Consider the following 20,158-nt stretch of genomic DNA (forward strand, 5'->3'; position numbering starts at 1 on the left):
ACTGTCCATATGGAGTTTGCACATTCTCCCCGTGTCTGCGTGGGTTTCACACCAACCCAAAGGTGGATTGGCCACGCTAAATTGCACCTGCATTGGAAAGATTTTTTTTTAATTTTAAAGAAAAGAACACCCGCTTGGCCGGGAATTGCTCGGACTTTGCGCCAGCAGAGTGCTGGCTCATTAGCATGTCCTGAATTACTCCAGAAATAGTGCCCCCAACGGGAAAACAATCCACATGCGATTCAGTCCCGGCGTCAACACTCTCCCAAATGGAGAATTTCGCCCTTAGTCTTTTTAACTGGCAGCCAAAGTAGAGGAATTATTTAGCAATAAGAGAGGGAACATCTCTCATAGCTGTGTGAGGAAAAAAAAACATACAATGGAGTAAGGAGCAAGGATGTAAGTGCAAGAAATCTAAATAACTTTAATAAAGGTGAGGAGAGTCCGACGAGTAAACAAAAGAAGGTGTTTATTTCTAAGAATATCTATTTACATGAGGCCTACGAAAGGATCGATTGATTTCCCCACGGGGCTTGAAGAGTATGAGCTCCCCCGCTAACTATGGGGTTAACAACCATGTTGTATAAAAGATCGGCCAGTCAGCAAATGACTGACACAAAGAGAGGACACGGTTATACCTCACCGGGTCCTCTCTCTGTATCGGTCGGTTGCTGACTGGCTGACCTTTTATACAACATGGTTCTCAGCCCGACAGTAAGCTGGGAAGCTCATACGCTACAAACCACATGTGGAAAACAATTGATCCTTTCCATGTGTCTTGTGTGGGTTATTACAAGGACAACTAGTTAAGGAAGCCAGAGAAATGAGGAGGAGTTTCCAGGAAAACTGAAGCTAAAGTAACAGAGCAAACTGGAACAGGGTACTGTTTATTGAAGACACAGATAGAGCAAAGAAGGATTTGGATAGTGAGAAGCCAGAAAGATATCTGAAGTGCTTCTCAGGTTTTTGATACCTTACTACAGCCTGTGAAGTGACAGCTGAAGTGGATCAATCGGTGGCTGGATCTCCGAGTTTGTACAAAGGCATTCAAGACAAAGGAATACAGAAAAGTGAGTTGGAAAAAGTGGATCCTTGCTAAATCAGTAGTGAAAAAGCCTTGATTGGAGGAGAGTTGGAAAACCCGGAGATGGATCCTTGATGACAACAGCTGATGGAAAGCATTGGTTGAAAGAAGATTTTAAAGCGTGTCTTTTTGAGAGTGGAATTTGGAAACACTTGTGTGGTAATCATCTGTGGGGAATTTGAGGAGAAATCCACAGCATCTGCCATTTGGTTTCAGAGTGGAATGTTGTCTGAACACGGTTGGCCTGTTGGGTTACAGGTGCTGTATGTTCATTGAGAACATTATAGCATAAGATATATCATGTGGCCTGTGTTATCCTTAAACTCCATGTAGATTTGTGAAGATAAGGGAGAGTGAAGGAGTATTGAATTGTTAAACATTATGTTTAATAAATGTTTTTTCATTGTTGTTAAAAGTTTTTTTTAATAAACATTTCATTGAGGTATTTTTTGGTATTATAACAACAACACAATAAACAAAGTACATGAAACTAAAAACATAGTGCAAAAGCCGTCCCCTCCCTTACAGGTCCCACCTACTATTAACCCCCTACTCTAAGCTAAACTAACGCCGCCCCCCTCTTCTGCTGACGATTAATTTTCAATGAAGAAGTCAACGAACGGTTGCCACCTCTGGGTGAACCCTAGCAGTGACTCTCTCAAGGCAAACTTGTTTTTCTCCAAACAGAGAAAGCTAGCCATGTCCGATAGCCAGGTCTCCGACTTCGGGGGCTTTGAGTCCCTCCAAGCTAATGGTATCCGTCTCCGGGCTACCAGGGAAGCAAAGGCCAGAACGTCTGCCTCTTTCTCCTCTTGGATTCCCGGGTCTTCCGACACCCCAAAAAGCGCCACCCTTGTCTTTAACACCTTGGACATGACATCTGAAAACCCCTGCCAAAATCCCCAGAACATGTGGACATGGTTCGCTGGTCCACCCGTACATTTTGCACACCTGTCTTCCAGCCCAAAGAATCTGCTCATCTGAGCCACTGTCATATGAGCCCGGTGAACAACCTTAAATTGTATCAGGCTGAGCCTGGCACATGTTGCGGACGCGTTGACTAGACCATCCTGTATCGCTCCTCCTCCCACTTGCGCTTCAGCTCCTCGGTCTGCGTCCCCTCTGACCCCATAAGTTCCTTGTAAGTGACCGAGACACTCCCTTCTCCTACCCATCCTCTGGAGATTACCCTGTCCTGAATCCCTCTTAGCGGGAAGGTTGACACCTGTTTACGTAGGAAGTCCTGCACCTGCAGATACCTGAATTTGTTTCCCCTCGCCAACCCAAACATCTCCAGCGCCCTCGTACTCGAAAGCTCCCCTCTATAAACACATCCCCCATCCTCTCAATCCCTGCTCTCCGCCATATCCGGAACCCCCCATCCATACTTCCTGGGGCAAACCGGTGATTATTACAGATTGGGGACCAGACCGATGCTCCTTCTGCTCCCACATCGCCTCCATTGCCTCCAGACTCTCAGGGCCGCCACCACCACAGAGTTGGTGGAGTACTGTGCTGGCAGAAACGGCAGAGGCGCAGTTACCAATGCCCCAAACTGGTGCCCTTGCATGAAGCCACCTCCATACGCTCCCATGCCGACCCCTTCCCCACCACACACTTCCTGATCATGGCTATATTCGCCGCCCAGTAATAGTTTCTAAAATTTGGCAGCGCCAGCCCACCCTCTCCCCGACTCTGCTCAAGCATTACCTTCCTTACCCGCGGGGTCTTTCCCGCCCAAACAAAGCCAGAGATAATTTTGTTGACCCATTTAAAAAAGGTCCTATTCATCCGTACACTTGCCACAGGAGCCTGATACTGAAACCTGGCCCAGTCAATAAAACCACGCCCAAATCCGAACCGTCCCAGTACCTCCCACAGATAATCCCATTCTACCCGATCAAAAGTCTTTTCTGCATCCATTGCGATCACTACCTCCATGTCCCCACCTTCCGGGAGCATCATGAACACATTTAACAATCTCCTCACATTGACCACCAACTGCCTACCCTTAACAAACCCCGTCTGGTCCTCCCCAATAACATCCGGAACACAATCCTCAATCCTAGAGGACAACATTTTGGCCGGCAGTTTGGTGTCCACATTCAACAGGGATATCGGCCTGTAGGACCCACACAGCTCCGGGTTCTTGTCCCGCTTCGGAATCACCGAAATTGTTGCCTGTGACATAGTCGGGGACAGCACCCCTCTTTCCCTTGCCTCATTGAACATCCTCATCAATACTGGCCCCAATATCCCAGAGAACATTTAATAAAACTCCACTGGGAACCCGTCCGGTCCCGGGGCTTTACCCGTCTGCATGGCCTTCAGGCCGTCCACTATCTCTTCCAACCCGATCGGGGCCCCCAGCCCTTCTACCAGCTCCCCGTCCTCCTCTGGGAAATTCAGCGCCCCTAAGAAGTGCCTCATCCCCTCCGGCCCTGTAGGGGGTTCCGACCTATACAGCCTACTGTAGAAATCCCTAAACATCTTATTCACCCCTGTTGAATCTCCAACCAGGTTCCCATCTCCAACCAGGTTCCCATCTCCGTCATTTACTTTCCCCATCTCCCTGGCTGCCTCCCTTTCTAAGCTACTGTGCAAGCATTCTGCTGGCCTTCTCTCCATACTCATAGATCGCCCCCTCGCCTTTCTCAGCTGCTCCACCGCCCTCCCTGTGGTCAGCAAGCTAAACTCAACCTGTAGCCTCCGCCATTCCCTTAAAAGCCCTGCCTCTGGGGTCTCCGCATACCTCCCATCGATCTGTAGTATCTCCTTAACCTGTCGGTCGGTCTCTGCCCTGTCAACCTTCTCCCTCTGGGCCCGTATCCAGATCAGCTCCCCTCTGACCATCGCCTTCAGTGCTTCCCAGACCATCGCTGCTGAAATTTCCCCCGTGTCGTTGACCTGCAGGTAGTTCTGAATACATTTCCTCAGTCGCTCACACACCCCTTCGTCAGCCAAAAGTCCCACATCTAACCTCCAGTGCGTGCGCTGGTTACTGTCCTCACTAACCTGCAGGTCAACCCAGTGGACAGCATGGTCTGAGAAAGTAATCGCCAAGTACCCCATGTCCACCACCCCTGCCAGTAAGGCCCTGCTCAAAATGAAGAAATTGATCCCCCCCCCCCCCCCCCCCCCCCCCCCCCGCCCCCCTCATCTGCTCCATGAACCCTTTTGCCATTGCTGGCACCCTGCCCATTTTTGAGCTTGACCGGTCCAAGCCAGGGTCAATAACTGGGTTGAAGTCCCCTCCCATGACCAACTTGCGCGAGTCCAGGTCCGGTATCTTCCCCAGCATCCTCTTTATAAACTCCACATCATCCTAATTTGGCTCATACACATTTACTAATACCATCTGCACCCCCTCCAGTTTCCCACTGACCATAATGTACCAACTTCGCACATCCAAAACTATTCTACCCGCCTCAAACACCACCCGCTTATTGTGTTGCTAAAGGTTAATTGGCATGCCTGTAACTATATTCCGCCACCTTTTCCAAACAAACTATGTTATGATTTTTTGAGCCAGGTTTCCATTCTAGGATCTTCCCCTTCAGTTATAACATCAACTAGGATTGTCACACAAGACTTCCCTACTCCTCTTGCGACAAAGGCTAACATTTCATTAGCCTTCCAAATAGCTTGCTGTACTTGCACGTTAACCCTCAGTGACCTCTGGAGATGTAATGCGTTCTCCTGATAGTCTAGGCTGGGAGGTTGACCTTATTTTTTGTTGCATTGGCCCCTAGCCAAAGGGGGTTTAAAATTAGTCCTTGGGAAAAGGGCTAGGCAGTTCCCCATGCACCATTAGATATCTGGTATGTGTTCTAGCATGAGGTGGTGAGGTACCCCGATGCGTCTGCAAATAAAATGCCTTCCCACTGACCCCACAAACTCCCAATGGGCCAGCCTTGGGGAAAAAAAGGATGGGTCTAATGCTTCATCCAAATAAGACCATAAGACATAGGAGCAGAATTAGGCCACTCTGCTCATCGAGCCTGCTCCGCCATTCAATCATGGCTGATATTTTTCTCATCCCCATTATCCTGCTTTCTCCCCATGTCCCCTGATCCCCTTATTAATCAAGAACCTATCTATCGCTGTCTTAAAGACACTCAGTGATTTGGTCTCCACGGCCTTCTGCGGCAAAGAGTTCCACAGATTCACCAGCCTGTGGCTGAAGAAATTCCTCTCTTTTAAAGGATCATCCCTTTAGTCTGAGATTGTGTCCTCTGGTTCTAGTTTTTCCTACAAGTGGAAACATCCTCTTCACGTCCACTCTATCCAGGCCTCACAGTGTCTTGTAAGTTTCAATAAGATCCCTCTCATCCTTCGAAGCTCCAAGTACAGAGCCAGAGTCCTCAACCGTTCCTCATACGACAAGCTCTTCATTCCAGGGGTCATTCTTGGGTACCTCCTCTGGACCATTTCCAAGGCCAACACACCATTCCTTAGATCATTCCAAATCTCCAAATGGGGTCTGACCAGAACCTTATACAGCTTCAGAAGTACATCCCTGCTCTTGTATTCTAAACCTCTCGACATGAATGCTAACATTGCATTTGCCTTCCTAACTGCCGACTGAACCTGCACGTTAACCTTAAGAGAATCTTGAACACAGACTCTCAAGTCCCTTTGTGCTTCTGATTTCCTCAGCATTTCCCCATTTAGAAAATAAGCAATTCCTCATTTAGAAAATATGGTGGCACATCGAATATTAAAGCACTCCATTAACAGCACATAGATTGTCAACCCAGATTGTATATTATTATTCTGGCATGGGACTCATCTGAGATGAGGGGCAAGAGGAAAGAATATTATCAGATGAGCAAGCTACCCCATTTGAAAGTCTGAAAATACAGGTTGCAAACTGCAGTATTCATGACTCGTCATAACTATGTGTCAAAATTTAGGTAACGTTTGACAATCTAATACAGATGCAGCCTAATAGACTAGTCAGAGGTCTGACTAGTCAGAGAGTCAGCCAGAAACTCTGGGTTTGAGTCCCACCCCAGGACTTGATGGTCAAGGAAGGTGCATTCAGAACAGGATGAGTATCAACCTGCAAAATCTTACCAACATATGCCAATGGCAGGCGGTAAGATCGGGAGAGGCTCCTGGTCAGTCATGCTTGATGCAGAATTGCGCCACTCTTGCTGTAAGCCTCTGGTGATAGGATAATGACCTCATCCAGGAAACAAATCTAGCTGTGGAAACAGGAGAGTCTGCCTTGTGCAGCACTAAGTGCAGGAAGAGAACAACAACAGCAACATACCATTTTAATTTGTTTTATGATTGATCCACAATAGAGTCAATACCGGGGAACATATTGGCCAACAAACTGATACCTTCCATATTTACAGTGGTTGTAAATCAGAGTATAAAAGATTATGAGAGCTTTACATTTGAGGGCGAAGTACCTCTATTTCTGTCTAATAAGTTAGTTGTTAAAGTGTATGGAATGTTATAAATTGTTACATTTTGGGTAATGTTATGAAAACCTCACAATAGTGATGACTTTTCAATCTCTAGGGGAAAGGTGTTACAGTTATGAGGTTATTAAGATTGTTATGTTTTGAACATTGGCCAGGATTTTCTTGTTTTTGACGGGCGGGGGTGGTGATGGGAGCAGAGAATCGAGGAGGAGTTCCAAATGGCTTTCATGCCAATGGGATTTCCCCACTCGATTGTCACCGCCAGTGATGTTATGGGGTTCCTGTAATTGTTTTAAATTTCTGTTCGATCAGAGCTCCCTTTAAAAAGGGTGCCCCAAACTCTTGGAGACTGACGTTGCTGGTGGGACAGGCTCTACCCCCAGCACTTTTCCAACTAAGTTTTGAAAAAAATGGCGGGAAAAGCTGACAGTGGAGCCGGTGGGCTACTCACTACCCAAAACAAGACTTAGTTTGAAAAACGGAAAATTCCACCTTTAAATTTGGGTAAAGTGAAGGGGGTCATGTGATCGGTTCTGAAGTCAGCTTGACAGTCAACCTGCGTAGTTTGATTGTTTTACTGGGAAGAAGGTGCAAGGTATTTATGATTGGAGTCAATGGCAGCTGCCTCTTTGTTAACACATGGAACACTGAATTGGGTTGTAAATAGTTTGGGGTTCTCAAGGATAGCTAATTAGCATTTCTACCTAAATACAAGGATGTGATTCATGTTGTCACAAGGAAGGATACAGAAGAAGCTGTTGTAAAGATCAGATTATAGGCTTTCACTGAATATGATTGGAAGGGTTTTGAGTCTGCCTAGATCCAGGAGAGAGGGAGCAACTAGAGGCCAAAAAGGTCTCTATGATTCTTGGTGAAGGTGGAAATTTGCACTCGGACTGAAAAGGTCAAGTACATAGGGACAAAAATAAGGCTGGAAGAGATGCCTATCTTGGGACAGGGGAAGAGAAATTAAAAATTCACTGTGAAAGAGAGTTGGAAGATTGCAAGTTGCTAGGCTGAGAAAAAGGGTCAGCGATAAACCTTTGGGAGCCAAGAATCACTTTGAATTTATTCTGCAAAACTGTAATTTAAAAATCAAAATGACATTAAATAAAGTACAGTGTAAAGAATACCCGTGAAGTGTGTTTTTTTGGGGAAAAATAATAAAGGGATATTCCGCTTAAAATAAATTGCCGACAAATATAGTGTTTAGTAAAAAGTGTTTTTAGTCAATTGTTACAGTAAACATTTTAAAATGTGATATGCTGACACTCTTTCGGCTATTAACTGGATGTTTTAATTTGTTGGTCTCTACAGAGATCGTAACACCAGGAAGAACAAAATGTTCCTCCCAACTCCACAGCCATCCTAAATAGCATTGCTGGCACCCGCTGCATTCCCTCCCTGTTGCCTCTCCAACCTTTAGCGATTATTTTCTCTTCTAAGAATCACTTTTCCCCTTGATCTCCATCCTTCCCTGATTACCTACCTCTGCTTAATTACCACCTCCTTCTCAATCGCCTCTCTCTCTTTTGTTCATCTTTCCTCGGTCAGCCAAGTCCTCCTATCCCAGAGATTTACTTGAGGGTCAAAGAAATGCACAGGGGACATCTATAGTTTGTTGGTTTCATTTAAATGCGGGTTGTGGCAGTTTCTCTCAGGCCTTGTAACGTCATGTTCCCTGTGCCCAGCTTGTGTGAACAGAACAGTGCTATGTAATTCCACACCTATAAATACACTCTTTGACACGGTACTACACATTCACCTGTTCTATGTTAAACAAACCATCTGTTGGTGTATAGTGTAAGTCTTAGCCTGGCAGGTACGTACTAATCCTGTGTGCTGCGGACCAGGAGAAGCCTGTCGTAGCATGTGATACATTCCAGTAAGCAGATGTACAGAGGCAACATTCCTTTTTAATTCTTGGGTCTCGTTATGATTTACTTATTACTTGGTCAAGTAAAGACATATTTTGTGTCACAGGGGATATGAGGGTGCTTACAGGAATGACTGAAACTGAGTAGATTATCATACGTAAAACTCAAAAGGTAACCTATCTTTTAAGTCAGAATGAATCATAGAATCATAGAATTTACAGTGCAGAAGGAGGCCATTCGGCCCATCGAGTCTGCACCAGCTCTTGGAAAGAGAACCCTACCCAAGCCCACACCTCCACTCCATCCCCATAACCCAGTAACCCCACCCAACACTTAGGGCTATTTTGGACACTGAGGGCAATTTAGCTTGGCCAATCCACCTAACCTGCACATCTTTGGACTGTGGGAGGAAACCGGAGCACCCGGAGGAAACCCACGCACACACTGGGAGAACGTGCAGACTCTGCACAGGCAGTGACCCAAGCCGGGAATCGAACCTGGGACCCTAGAGCTGTGAAGCAATTGTGCTAACCACTATGCTACCGTGCTGCCCTAATGGCTTGAAACTGAGCAGCTATGCAGGTAAATATATCAGCATTCTGTGATAATGGTATGAATAGTTAATGTAAATTGACTTATCCCAGAAATCTATTGGCACAGAACTAGATCTGGAGCAGATAGGATGGCGCAATAAGTAGAGGTGGCAGAAATGTCATGCAAGAATGTGTCTGTCTTGGAAATACCATGACTCATTTAGTTTGATCTTACCATAGTGAGAATTGAGAGGTGGTTAACTGCAAGTTAAAGCATAATATTAAAAAAAATTATTGGGATGTTATCACTGGCTGGCATCACCCCTAACGTAATTGAGAATCTAAATTTTTTAATGTTATGTCTTTTGTCAATGGCATAGATCACAGCTTGTTGTCATCACTCATGACATTAATTTCAAAAACTTGACCTCAAATAAAGTCCAGTACCATGCAGGCAGTCAGAGAGTTCATGTTTAGCTTTTCAAAAATGAGATCCAAATATCTGGATTCCATGTGGGCACATCATAATACAGCTTTAAATGTCTGCAATTTTTATCTCGTTGTTGGATTCTGCTTCAGGCAATGCTGTACATTAAAATCAAGTTGGCAGAGGGCAATAATCACCAACAGATGGTGGAAATAGATGAATTCGGAAGTGCTCAGGAACATAATTACAGTTGCCAGAGATGTGCACCAAGTTACTTTGTGTAATTTGCAAGTCGTATTTAGGGCAAATGGGTGGGCGACAGACTAGAGAACCTTGGAATGTTGCAACTTAAATAGGCCATTCAGCGTATCTTAGCTGGGGCTAAGGTAAGGAGAGCTGATTGCATGGCGGTATTGTCACTGGACTAGTAATCCAAAGACCCAGGGTAATGGCCTGAGACCTGGATTCGAATCCCATGAGGGAAGATGGTGATATTTGAATTTAATAAAAAAAATCTGGAATTAAAAGTCTAATGATGACCATGAAACCATTGCTGATTATCGCAAAAAAACAGCTGGTTCATTAATGTCCTTTGGGAAGGAAATCTGCCATCTTTAGCTGGTCTGGCCTGCAAGTGACTCCAGATTCAGAGCAATCCTGAAATGGCTTGGCAGTCCCAAGAAGTGCAGGTTAGGTGGAGTGGACATGATAAATTGCTCCTTAGTGTCCAAAGTGCAGGTTAGGTGGAGTTACGGGGATAGAATGGGGGAGTGGACCTAGGTAGGGTGCTCTTACAGAGAGTCGGTGCAGACTAGATGGGCCAAATGGCCTCCTTCTGCACTTTAGGGATTCTATGATTCTAAACCACTCATCCCATGGGCAATAAATGCTGGCCCATTCGCTAATAAATGAAAAAAGCTCTGGAAACAAATTGTCTGTCTGTTCTCCAAGGTTAATAATTTTGAATTACCGATCAAATCGGGGCTGGTTTAGCTCACTGGGTTAAATCGCTGGCTTTTAAAACAGACCAAGCAGGCCAGCAGCACGGTTCGATTCCCGTACCAGCCTCCCCGGACAGGCGCTGGAATGCTGGAATATGGCGACTAGGGGCTTTTCACAGTAACTTCATTGAAGCCTACTCGTGACAATAAGCGTTTTTCATTTCATTTCATTTTCAATAAAGCAGAGGTAACCTGATGTGCTCATCAATAGTTCTCTTGAAAAGTTTATGGTGACCATGTGTAGGTGGATTTCACATCCCCCTTTGATCTTCAGCATCTCTCAATACCTAGCTAAACAATTGCATAAAGAGTTTATCATTGAATAGAATCATAGAATCCTGACAGTGCAGAAAGAGGCCATTCGGCCCATCGAGTCTGCAATGACCCTTCGAAAGACCACCCCACATAGGCCCAATCCCCTGCCCTATCCCCGTAACCCCACCCAACCGTTGGACATTAAGGGGCAATTTAGCATGGCCAATCCACCTAACCTGCACATCTTTGGATTGCTGAAGGAAACCGGAGCACCCGGAGGAAACCCATGCAGACACGGGGAGAATATGCAAACTCCACACAGTCACCTGAGGTCGGAATCGAACCTGGTCCCTGGCACTGTGAGGCAACAGTTCTAACCACAGTGCCACCCTTGTTAAAACAATAGATCCCCTGTTGTGGGTACTGGATAATTATGATCTCAAAAATGTCACCACTTATGATTTGGAAGGTGGACTTAAATTTCAGCAAACCAATTGTAAATCAACAAACTGGTTCTCATAGAATAGAATTTACAGTGCAGAAGGAGGCCATTCGGCCCATCGAGTCTACACTGGCTCTTTGAAAGAGCACCCTACCCAAGCCCACACCTCCACCCTCTCCCCATAACCCAGTAACCCTACCCAACACTTAGGGCAATTTTGGACACTGAGGGCAATTTAGCAATGCCAATCCACCTAATTTGCACATCTTTGACTGTGGGAGGAAACCGGAGCACCCGGAGGAAACCCACGCACACACGGGGAGAACGTGCAGACGCCACACAGACAGTGACCCAAGCCAGGGATCGAACCTGGGACCCTGGAGCTCTGAAGCATTTGTGCTAACCATTATGCTACCATGCATTTTACATAAAATATATGAAAGAACAGGATAATCCTTCCAACAAGTTAGATTTATTTCCTATCATTTTCCATTACATTAAATAATAAATCAGGGATCTCCACAGGTTTTCCAGATGGAAACTAACTTGCCACTTAATTATTCTTAGCAAACTGGTACTAACTTGCAATCGCATGCGGTATGCATTGTCCTACTTGGGCTTGTATGTGTAATTCTGATTGAGTAACTCTCACTACCTAAAAAGCAAGGGGTTGGATTCTCCAAAAATGGGGCTATGTCCCCACGCTGGCGTAAAAACACTAGCATTTCATTCTTGACTTTTCTTTAAAAAGTCAAGAGCGATTCTCCTACCTGCAGGAGGCTGGCAGGACCCCGGAGTGCTTCTTGCAGTTCTGGTTGTGGCAGAACGGAGCCCCCGCAGATCCGGTCAGGATTCCACCGTGCGCCATGGTGGACTCGGACCAACATGGACAATGTAGGCACCCCCGAAATGGCACACGCGCACGGATCCGAGCCGCCCGATCGCTGCCCCAGCTGCCCAAGAAGGCCCCTCCGGTGTTCGATTCCCCCCCCCCCCCCCCCCCCCACCCCCCCCACCACAGCGGCCATGGACTGAGTCCGCAGCCGCTATCCAAAGTTCCTGACCGGCAATACGTGGTTAGAACCACGCCGTCGGGAACTCGGCCAGTTTTGCCCGGAGAATTGCTGGGGGGGGGGGGGGGGGCCTCTGTCAATAGCCCCTCAGCCACGCCGCATAATCCGCGTGCAAGCGATTCTCCGGTGAGCGGCGCCAGGCACAATTCCCACGTAAACATGGATTCTCCGCCTCCGTGCCAAAGGCGACTTCAGCATGGGGCTGTGGAGAATCCAGCCCAAGAGCTTTCTATGTCTATGATTTGTCTGGAGAATATTGATAAAAACCTTTGACCCACTCTTCATGCTCTGTGTTGATGATTGTTTTGTCGCACTGTCAAGCGCTAACCTTGAATGAGATACCAACTTTCTTGAAGCTTAAGTCATCTGCATTGCCTGTTCAGCTAAGTCTGTTGCCAGTGTATTGAATGAAAATTCATTTCATTATCAGAGTACAACCTGCTATAAGACATACTCAATGATTCGCTATTGTCTCAATCCTGACATGGGCAAATTAAAACATTGATTGCTGTTCCACTGGGGAGGGACCCACCTAATCAACTCTGTTAACACTCCAAATGGCTGGTGGATCTCTGGAAGCAAATCTGGAATCTAACTTCAAAGCAGCAGTATGTCATAAATTAAATCAAAATTCTTTCTGGATCAAATAGGTAAAGGTCCGAGGTGCATCATTGTGGCACAACAGGCACTTCCATTATATAGTCGACTGAATAATTCAGTGAAATGTTTGCATCTTACAAGGGGGCAACAGCTTATGATACTCAGATGGCATTCCATAATTATTACTGGTATCATGCCGGATACGGTTGGGTAGCACCCAGTCATTTAGCTGCTATCTTGCCCAGACTGCTTGCTCTAACGGGTGTTTGGAGCTTAGAGAGTGCTGCTCTCAATAGGTGGGTTGCTAATCTACACACCAGAAAAAACAAACTCAACAAAGGAAGCACCAGTCCATCACACCACAAGCTAGACGCAAGGACCATGTGTCATGGCGTTATGGCCTTCGGCATGTTGATGGCACACACATGACAACTATAATCGACATAGAACTTACAAAGCTTAATGTAGATATTGCTGCACTGCAAGAAACTAGGCTCAAATTTGATAAATGTTTTTTTTAAATATTTTTATTGAAGGTCTTTTTCATATATACAAAAATACAAACCACGGCAACAGGTAACAAAACTCTCAACCCACCCATCCTCCCCCCCCCCCACCCTCTAACCCTCAACCCTCTGTCACCCCAAGCCTGCCTCCTTCTTTTTCCTTTCCCCCCCCGAAACAAAACAAAGCACCCATAACTCTCCTGCCCCCCCCCCCCCCCCACCACCCCCACCCCCACCCACTGATGCCTCACTTTAAAGTAGTCCATCTCAAGGTGAATCCCTCTTCCACTCTATGAATGGCGAACTTAACTTTTTCCAGGTGCAAAATTTCTGCCAGGTCACTCATCCACACCCTCGGCTTTGGTGACTCTGAGCCCCGCCAACTCAACAAAATCCGTCTCCAGGCTATCAGGGAGGCAAAGGCCAAGACTGTGGCCTCTCTCCCCACCTGAATTCTCGGATCTTCCTGCCTCCAAATAGCCCCACCTCCGAACTCGGAGCGACCCCTATGCTCAGAATTTCAGATATTACATCTGAAAACCCCTTCCAGAGCCTCCTCAACCTCGGACACTCCCAAAGCATATGTACGTGATTTGCCAGCCCTCCCCCCACACACCGCTCACACTTATCCTTCACCCCCAAAAACAACCGGCTCATCCTCGAGACCGTCATGTGGGCTCTATGAACAACCTTAAATTGGATGAGGCTTAACCGCGCACACAATGAGGAACCATTCATTCTACACAGCGCTTCCCTCCACACCCTGGCCCCCAACTCTCCCTCCCACTTATGTCTGACATCCTCCACAGGAGTGCCCTCTCTCTCCATCAGCTCTCCATATATATCCGCCACTCTCCCTTCCCCAATGTCATCCTCAGCCAACAACTTGTCTTGTAGCACTGGAGGTGGCAGCTCCGGAAAGGATGGCACCTCTTTTCTAACAAGGTCCCTCACCTGCAGGTACCTAAACCTGTTTCCCTTAGGCAACTGATAGGTCTCATCAAGCTTCTCCAGGCCTGCAAACCTTTCTCCAACAAACGAATCCTTGAAGTACTCTATCCCCACCTGCTGCCACCCCCAGAACCTCACGTCCAGCCCTGCTGACGAAAACCTCTGGTTATCACATCTCGGCGCCCTCAGCGACATGCTTTCCAGTCCAAAGTATTGCCTACACTTTACGTCTAACTTCATACCCTCATACCCTCAATCAGGCTTTTTCTGACAACACCCAACCAGAGTGTGGTGTCAAAGTGGGATCATCTGTGCAACATCATCTATAACTCTCCACTCACTGGGTAAAGGAAAGAGATGATGTGGAGGTGCCGGCGTTGGACTGGGGTGAGCACAGTAAGAAGTTCGACAACACCAGGTTAAAGTCCAACAGGTTTGTTTCGAATCACTAGCTTGCGGAGCACTGCTCCTTCCTCAGGTGAATGTCTTGCCAGTAATAAAGCCCCAAGTAAAAGATGTCATTCCACCTGAAATCATCATAAGTGGAAAGCTGGCATTGCTGCAGCATCACCGTGAACTGGAAGGAAAGATTTGTGCCTCAAGACGTTCATTTTAAAAAATATATATATTTTTATTCTCCTCCTTTTCACAATTTTTCTCCCGAACTTACACCCAACAACAATCAATAACCAAGAACAAATATCTCAAACCCCATAACAGTAACAATGATCCCATCCTCCCACCATGCCCAGACATCAGCCCGCATCTTAACATAAACAAATGACAAAGAAAAAAAAAGGAATCAGGGATTACCCATCTTCAACATACACAGCCCCCCTCCCCCCCGCGCCCCCCCCACCCTCCCCCCCCCAACTAATGTTCGATGTTATCCAGTTCTTGAAAGTGCATAATAAATAGTGCCTGTGACTTGTAGAATCCCTCCATGCTTCCCCTCAGTTTGAACTTAACCCTCTCAAGGGTCAAGTATTCCAACAGGTCCCCTCGCCACGCCAGGGCACAGGGTGGAGAGGTTGCTCTCCATCCCAGCAGGATCCACCTTTGGGCGAGCAACGAGGCGAAGGCTACGATATCTGCCTCCGCACCCGTTTCCAACCCTGGCTGATCCGACACCCCGAATATGGCCTCCCGGGGACCCGGGTCCAGCTTCACATGCACCACCTTGGAGATTACCCTAAACACCTCCTTCCAGCACTCCCCAATCTTTGGACAGGACCAAAACATATGAACGTGATTAGCGGGGCCCCCCACCGCAAAGTTCACACACATCTTCTACCTCTTCAAAGAATCGGCTCATCCTTGCCCTCGTGAGGTGTGCCCTGTATGCCACCTTCAGCTGTATCAGCCCTAACCTCGCACACGAGGTGGAGGCATTCACTCTCCGGAGCACCTCACACCAGACCCCTCCTCTATAACCTCTCCCAACTCTCCCTCCCACTTCGCTTTGATCCCCTCCAGTGGTTCCTTATCCTTTTCCAACATAGCTCCGTATACCGCTGACACTGTCCCCTTCTCCAGTCCACTTGCCGCCAGCACCTCCTCCAGCAATGTGGAGGCCGGTTCCTCCGGGAAGCTCTGTTTCCCCTTCCTGGCAAAGTCCCGAACCTGCATGTATCTAAACATTTCTCCCTGCTCCAGCCCATACTTCGCTTCCAGCTCCCTCAATCCTGCAAATCGACCCCGAGGAAACAAATCTTTTAGAGTCTTAATCCCCTTCTCTTCCCATTTCCGAAAGCTTCCGTCCCACCTCCCTGGCTCAAATCTGTGTTTCTCCCGGATCGGCATTTCCCTTGACCCTGCCCCCAACCTGAAGTGTTGGTGAAACTGCCTCCAGATTTTCAATGAAGCTATTATTACCAGACTCCCTGAGTATTTCCCCGGAGCTATCGGGAGCGGCACTGTTGCTACAGTAGTCCCCCGTTATACCGCGCTCCGCAATACCGCGGTTCGCGATATACCGCGGGGGGGCTTATGGACCCCAACTGTCAGTTGTGTCAATTTCAGCGGCCGGCTCACTTTGATCCGGAGAGGGAAGCTGCTCTCACTGAAGCAATCAGCCGGCCGCTGAAATTGACACTGCCGGCTGCTCTCTCCCTCCAATCCAACTTTTAAGTTTTAATGTTTCTGATTGGAGGGAGAGAGCAGCCGGCAGTGTCAATTTCAGCGGCCGGGTGATTGCTTCAGTGAGAGCAGCTTCCCTCTCCGGATCAAAGTGAGCCGTCCGCTGAAATTGACACTGCCGGCTGCTCTCTCCCTCCAATCAGAAACATTAAAACTTAAAAGTTGGATTGGAGGGAGAGAGCAGCCGGCAGTGTCAATTTCAGCGGCCGGCTGATTGTTTCAGTGAGAGCAGCTTCCCTCTCCGGATCAAAGTGAGCCGGCCGCTGAAATTGACACTGTTTTAATTGGATCCATGATGGGGGTTTTAAATTTATTTAAAAATCTATGCTAGCGCTTCCCATTGTGAGTCTACGGGGGTCTGACCTCTCCCCCCGCCCCCCGTAGACTCACAATGGGAAGCGCTAGCATAGATTTTTAAATAAATTTAAAACCCCCATCATGGATATCCGCGGCTCGGATGCAACGCGGGTGGCTGTCTTGGACCCCAACACCTGCGTTATAAAGGGGGACTACTGTAGTGCTTTCAGTCCTGACCCCCTGCACAGACTCTCCTCCATTCTGACCCACTGGGAATCAACCCCTCTGACCCAGCTCCGCACCTTCTCCACATTTGCCGCCCAGTAGTAGTACATCAGGTTTGGGAGACCCAAACCCCCTGCCTGCCTTCCCCTCTGTAGCAGCACCTTCCTCACTCTGGCCACCTTCCCTCCCCATATAAACGAGGTAATCCTCCCCTCAATCTCCCTGGAAAAAGACTTTGGCAGGAAAATCGGTAGGCATTGAAAAATAAACAGAAATCGCGGCAATTTTAACTGCCTGCACCCGACCCGCCAGTGACAGAGGGAGACCATCCCACCTTGCCAGATCAGCTTTCACTCTCCCCACCAAACCAGTGATGTTGTATCTGCGAAGCCTTGCCCACTCCCGGGCAACCTGCACCCCCAAATACCTAAAGTGAGTCCCTGCCCTACGGAATGGCAGCCCCACCACCCCTGCCCCCACCCCCGGTTGAGACATCCTGAAATACTCACTCTTGTCCAAGTTCAGCTTGTACCCAGAGAAAGACCCAAATACTCGCAGCAACTCTAATATTCCTCCTATCAACGCACTCGGTTCCGACACATACAGCAGCAAGTCGTCGGCATACAAGGACACCCTATGCTCTATCCCCGCCCTCACTATTCCTTTCCATGCTCCCGAACTTCTTAATGCGATGGCCAACGCCTCAATCGCAAGTGCAAACAGCAGGGGGGACATAGGACATCCCTGTCTCGTCCCACGGTGGAGAGAGAAGTATCTCGAGCTGATGTTGTTCGTGCGGACACTCGCCTTCGGCTCCTTATTTAATAACTTTACCCAGTTCACAATTCTTGGTCCAATCCCAAACCGTTCCAGCACTGCCATCAGGTACCCCCATTCCACCCGATCAAACACCTTCTCGGCGTCCAGTGCCACCACCACCTCTCTTTCCTTCCCTTTCACCGGTGCCATAACGACGTTCAAGACCCTCCTAATATTCGAAAACAGCTGTCTCCCTTTCACAAACCCTGTCTGATCCTCACCTATCATCTTCGGGTGGCACTCCTCCAGCCTACCCCCCAGTACCTTTGTCAATACCTTTGCGTCCACATTAAGAAGTGAAAAGGGCCTATACGACTCACGCTCCGTCGGATCCTTATCTTTTTTAAGCAACAGGGAAATCAATGCCTGCCCCAAGGTTTGCGGCAGCACTCCCTTCCCCATCGCCTCTTCAAACATCCCTACCATCAGGGGTGCCAACCTATCCTTACATTTTTTATAATATTCCACCGGAAACCCATTCGGCCCTGCCATCTTCCCCGACTGCATCCTCCCAATCGCGTCTTTTATCTCCTGCTCCAGTATTGCTCCTTCCAATGTAGCCTTGTCTCCCTCCCCTAGCCTCGGGTACTCCAACCCATCCAGAAATTCCAGCATCTCACAGTCTCCCCCGGGTACAACTTCTGATAAAATTCCTCAAAAACCTTGTTGATCAGCTCCGGAGCCACCACCAACTTCCCTGCCCTATCCCTCACCTGAAGAATTTCCCTTGCTGCTGCCTCCCTCCGGAGCTGATCCGCTAACGTACTTGCCCCGCCTTGTCTCCATGTTCATAAACTGCACCCCTCGCTCGCCTCAGTTGGCGCACCGCCTTCCTGGTGGATAGTCGGTCGAAGCGCGCCTGTAGTTCCTTCCTCTTTCCCAGCATCGCTGGGTCCCCATCCTCCGCATAACTCCTATCTACCTCCAACATCTCATCTATTACCCTCTGCCACTTCAACCTCTCCTCTTTGTCCACCCTGGCCTTAAACAAAATTACCTCACCCCTCACTACCGCCTTTAGAGCCTCCTAGACGACTGCCATTGACACCTCACCCGTACAGTTGAATCTTACATATTCCTTAATTACCTTTTCAATTTTATCACAGAACACTTGGTTCCCCAAAAGCCCCACATCCAGTTTCCACCCCGGCCTCTGCACTAGCCCCTTCTCCAGCACCATATCCACCCAATGTGGCGTGTGATCTGACACAGCAATTGCAGAGTATTCCGACCTCTTGACTCCAGCCAGCAAAGCCTTTCCCACCACAAAAAAGTCAATCCGCGAGTATACCCTATGGCAGGGGTGGGCAAACTACGGCCTGCAGGCCGCATGCTGCCCAACAAAGGTTTTTATGCGGCCCGCCAATGAGGTGCCCGGAATCATAACCGGCATTTTTGAAAAGCCGCTGAAGTAAATGCGCTTATTCAAAAATGCCGGTTATGATTCCGGGCACCTCATTGGCGGGCCGCATAAAAACGCGCGAAGTGGGGTGGATGAGTGGGGCTGTCTCATTGGTCGGTTTAGTTGGGTGTGCGACCAATAGGAGTCCAGGTTACAAACAATAAGCCTTATTATTGTTTGTAACCTGGACTCCTATTGGTCGCACTGACCAATAAGGCAGCCCCACTCATCCACCCCACTACGCGTGTTTTTATCGTTGACTCGGCTAGGCTGTGCTTCTGTCAGTGTTAAGGATCAGCACAAGCAACTTGACAGCTGATTTCAACAAAGTGGTAAATGACTGCAGTCAGATGCATCATTCTCATTGACATTGTTCTGTTACTTACTGAGTTACTTTGTTTTTCAAATAAATGTGCTTTTTTTTCTTTAAAGACCTTTTATTTTGGCTATTTAAAATATTAATTATTTTACTTAATATACTATGCGGCCCTTTAAAATTGTGAATTTCTGAATGTGGCCCTTGCACGGAAAAGTTTGCCCACCCCTGCCCTATGGACTGCTGAGGAAAACGAGTACTCCCGTTCCCCTGGGTGAAGCAACCTCCAAGGGTCCACCCCTCCCATTTCCACCATTAGCCCAGCTAGCGACTTTGCCCCCCCTGATGGGACCAGCGAGCGCGGCTGTGATCTGTCCAACCTTGGCTCCTGCACCAGGTTCCAGTCCCTCCCCCCCACAATCAGCTCGTGTGTGTCCAAGTCGGGAATGGCTCCAAACACCTTCCTCACAAATCCCGCATCGTCCCAATTGGGACCGTATACACTTACCAGCGCCACTAATCTCCCCTCCAGTGCCCCGGCCACAATCACATATCTACCCCCCTGATCTGCCACTACCTTCTCCATCTGGAAGCGTATCCTTTTGCTGACCAACACTGCGACCCCTCGAGCCATTCCATCAAATCCAGAGTGAAACACCTGACTAACCCAGCCCTTTTTAAGTCTCACCTGGTCATTCACCCTCAATTGAGTCTCCTGCAGCATTGCCACATCGGTTTTCAGACTTTTAAGATGTGCAAGCACCCTTGACAGG

This window comes from Scyliorhinus canicula, chromosome 14, assembly GCF_902713615.1.
Source record: "Scyliorhinus canicula chromosome 14, sScyCan1.1, whole genome shotgun sequence".
NCBI classification, from domain to species: domain Eukaryota; kingdom Metazoa; phylum Chordata; class Chondrichthyes; order Carcharhiniformes; family Scyliorhinidae; genus Scyliorhinus; species Scyliorhinus canicula.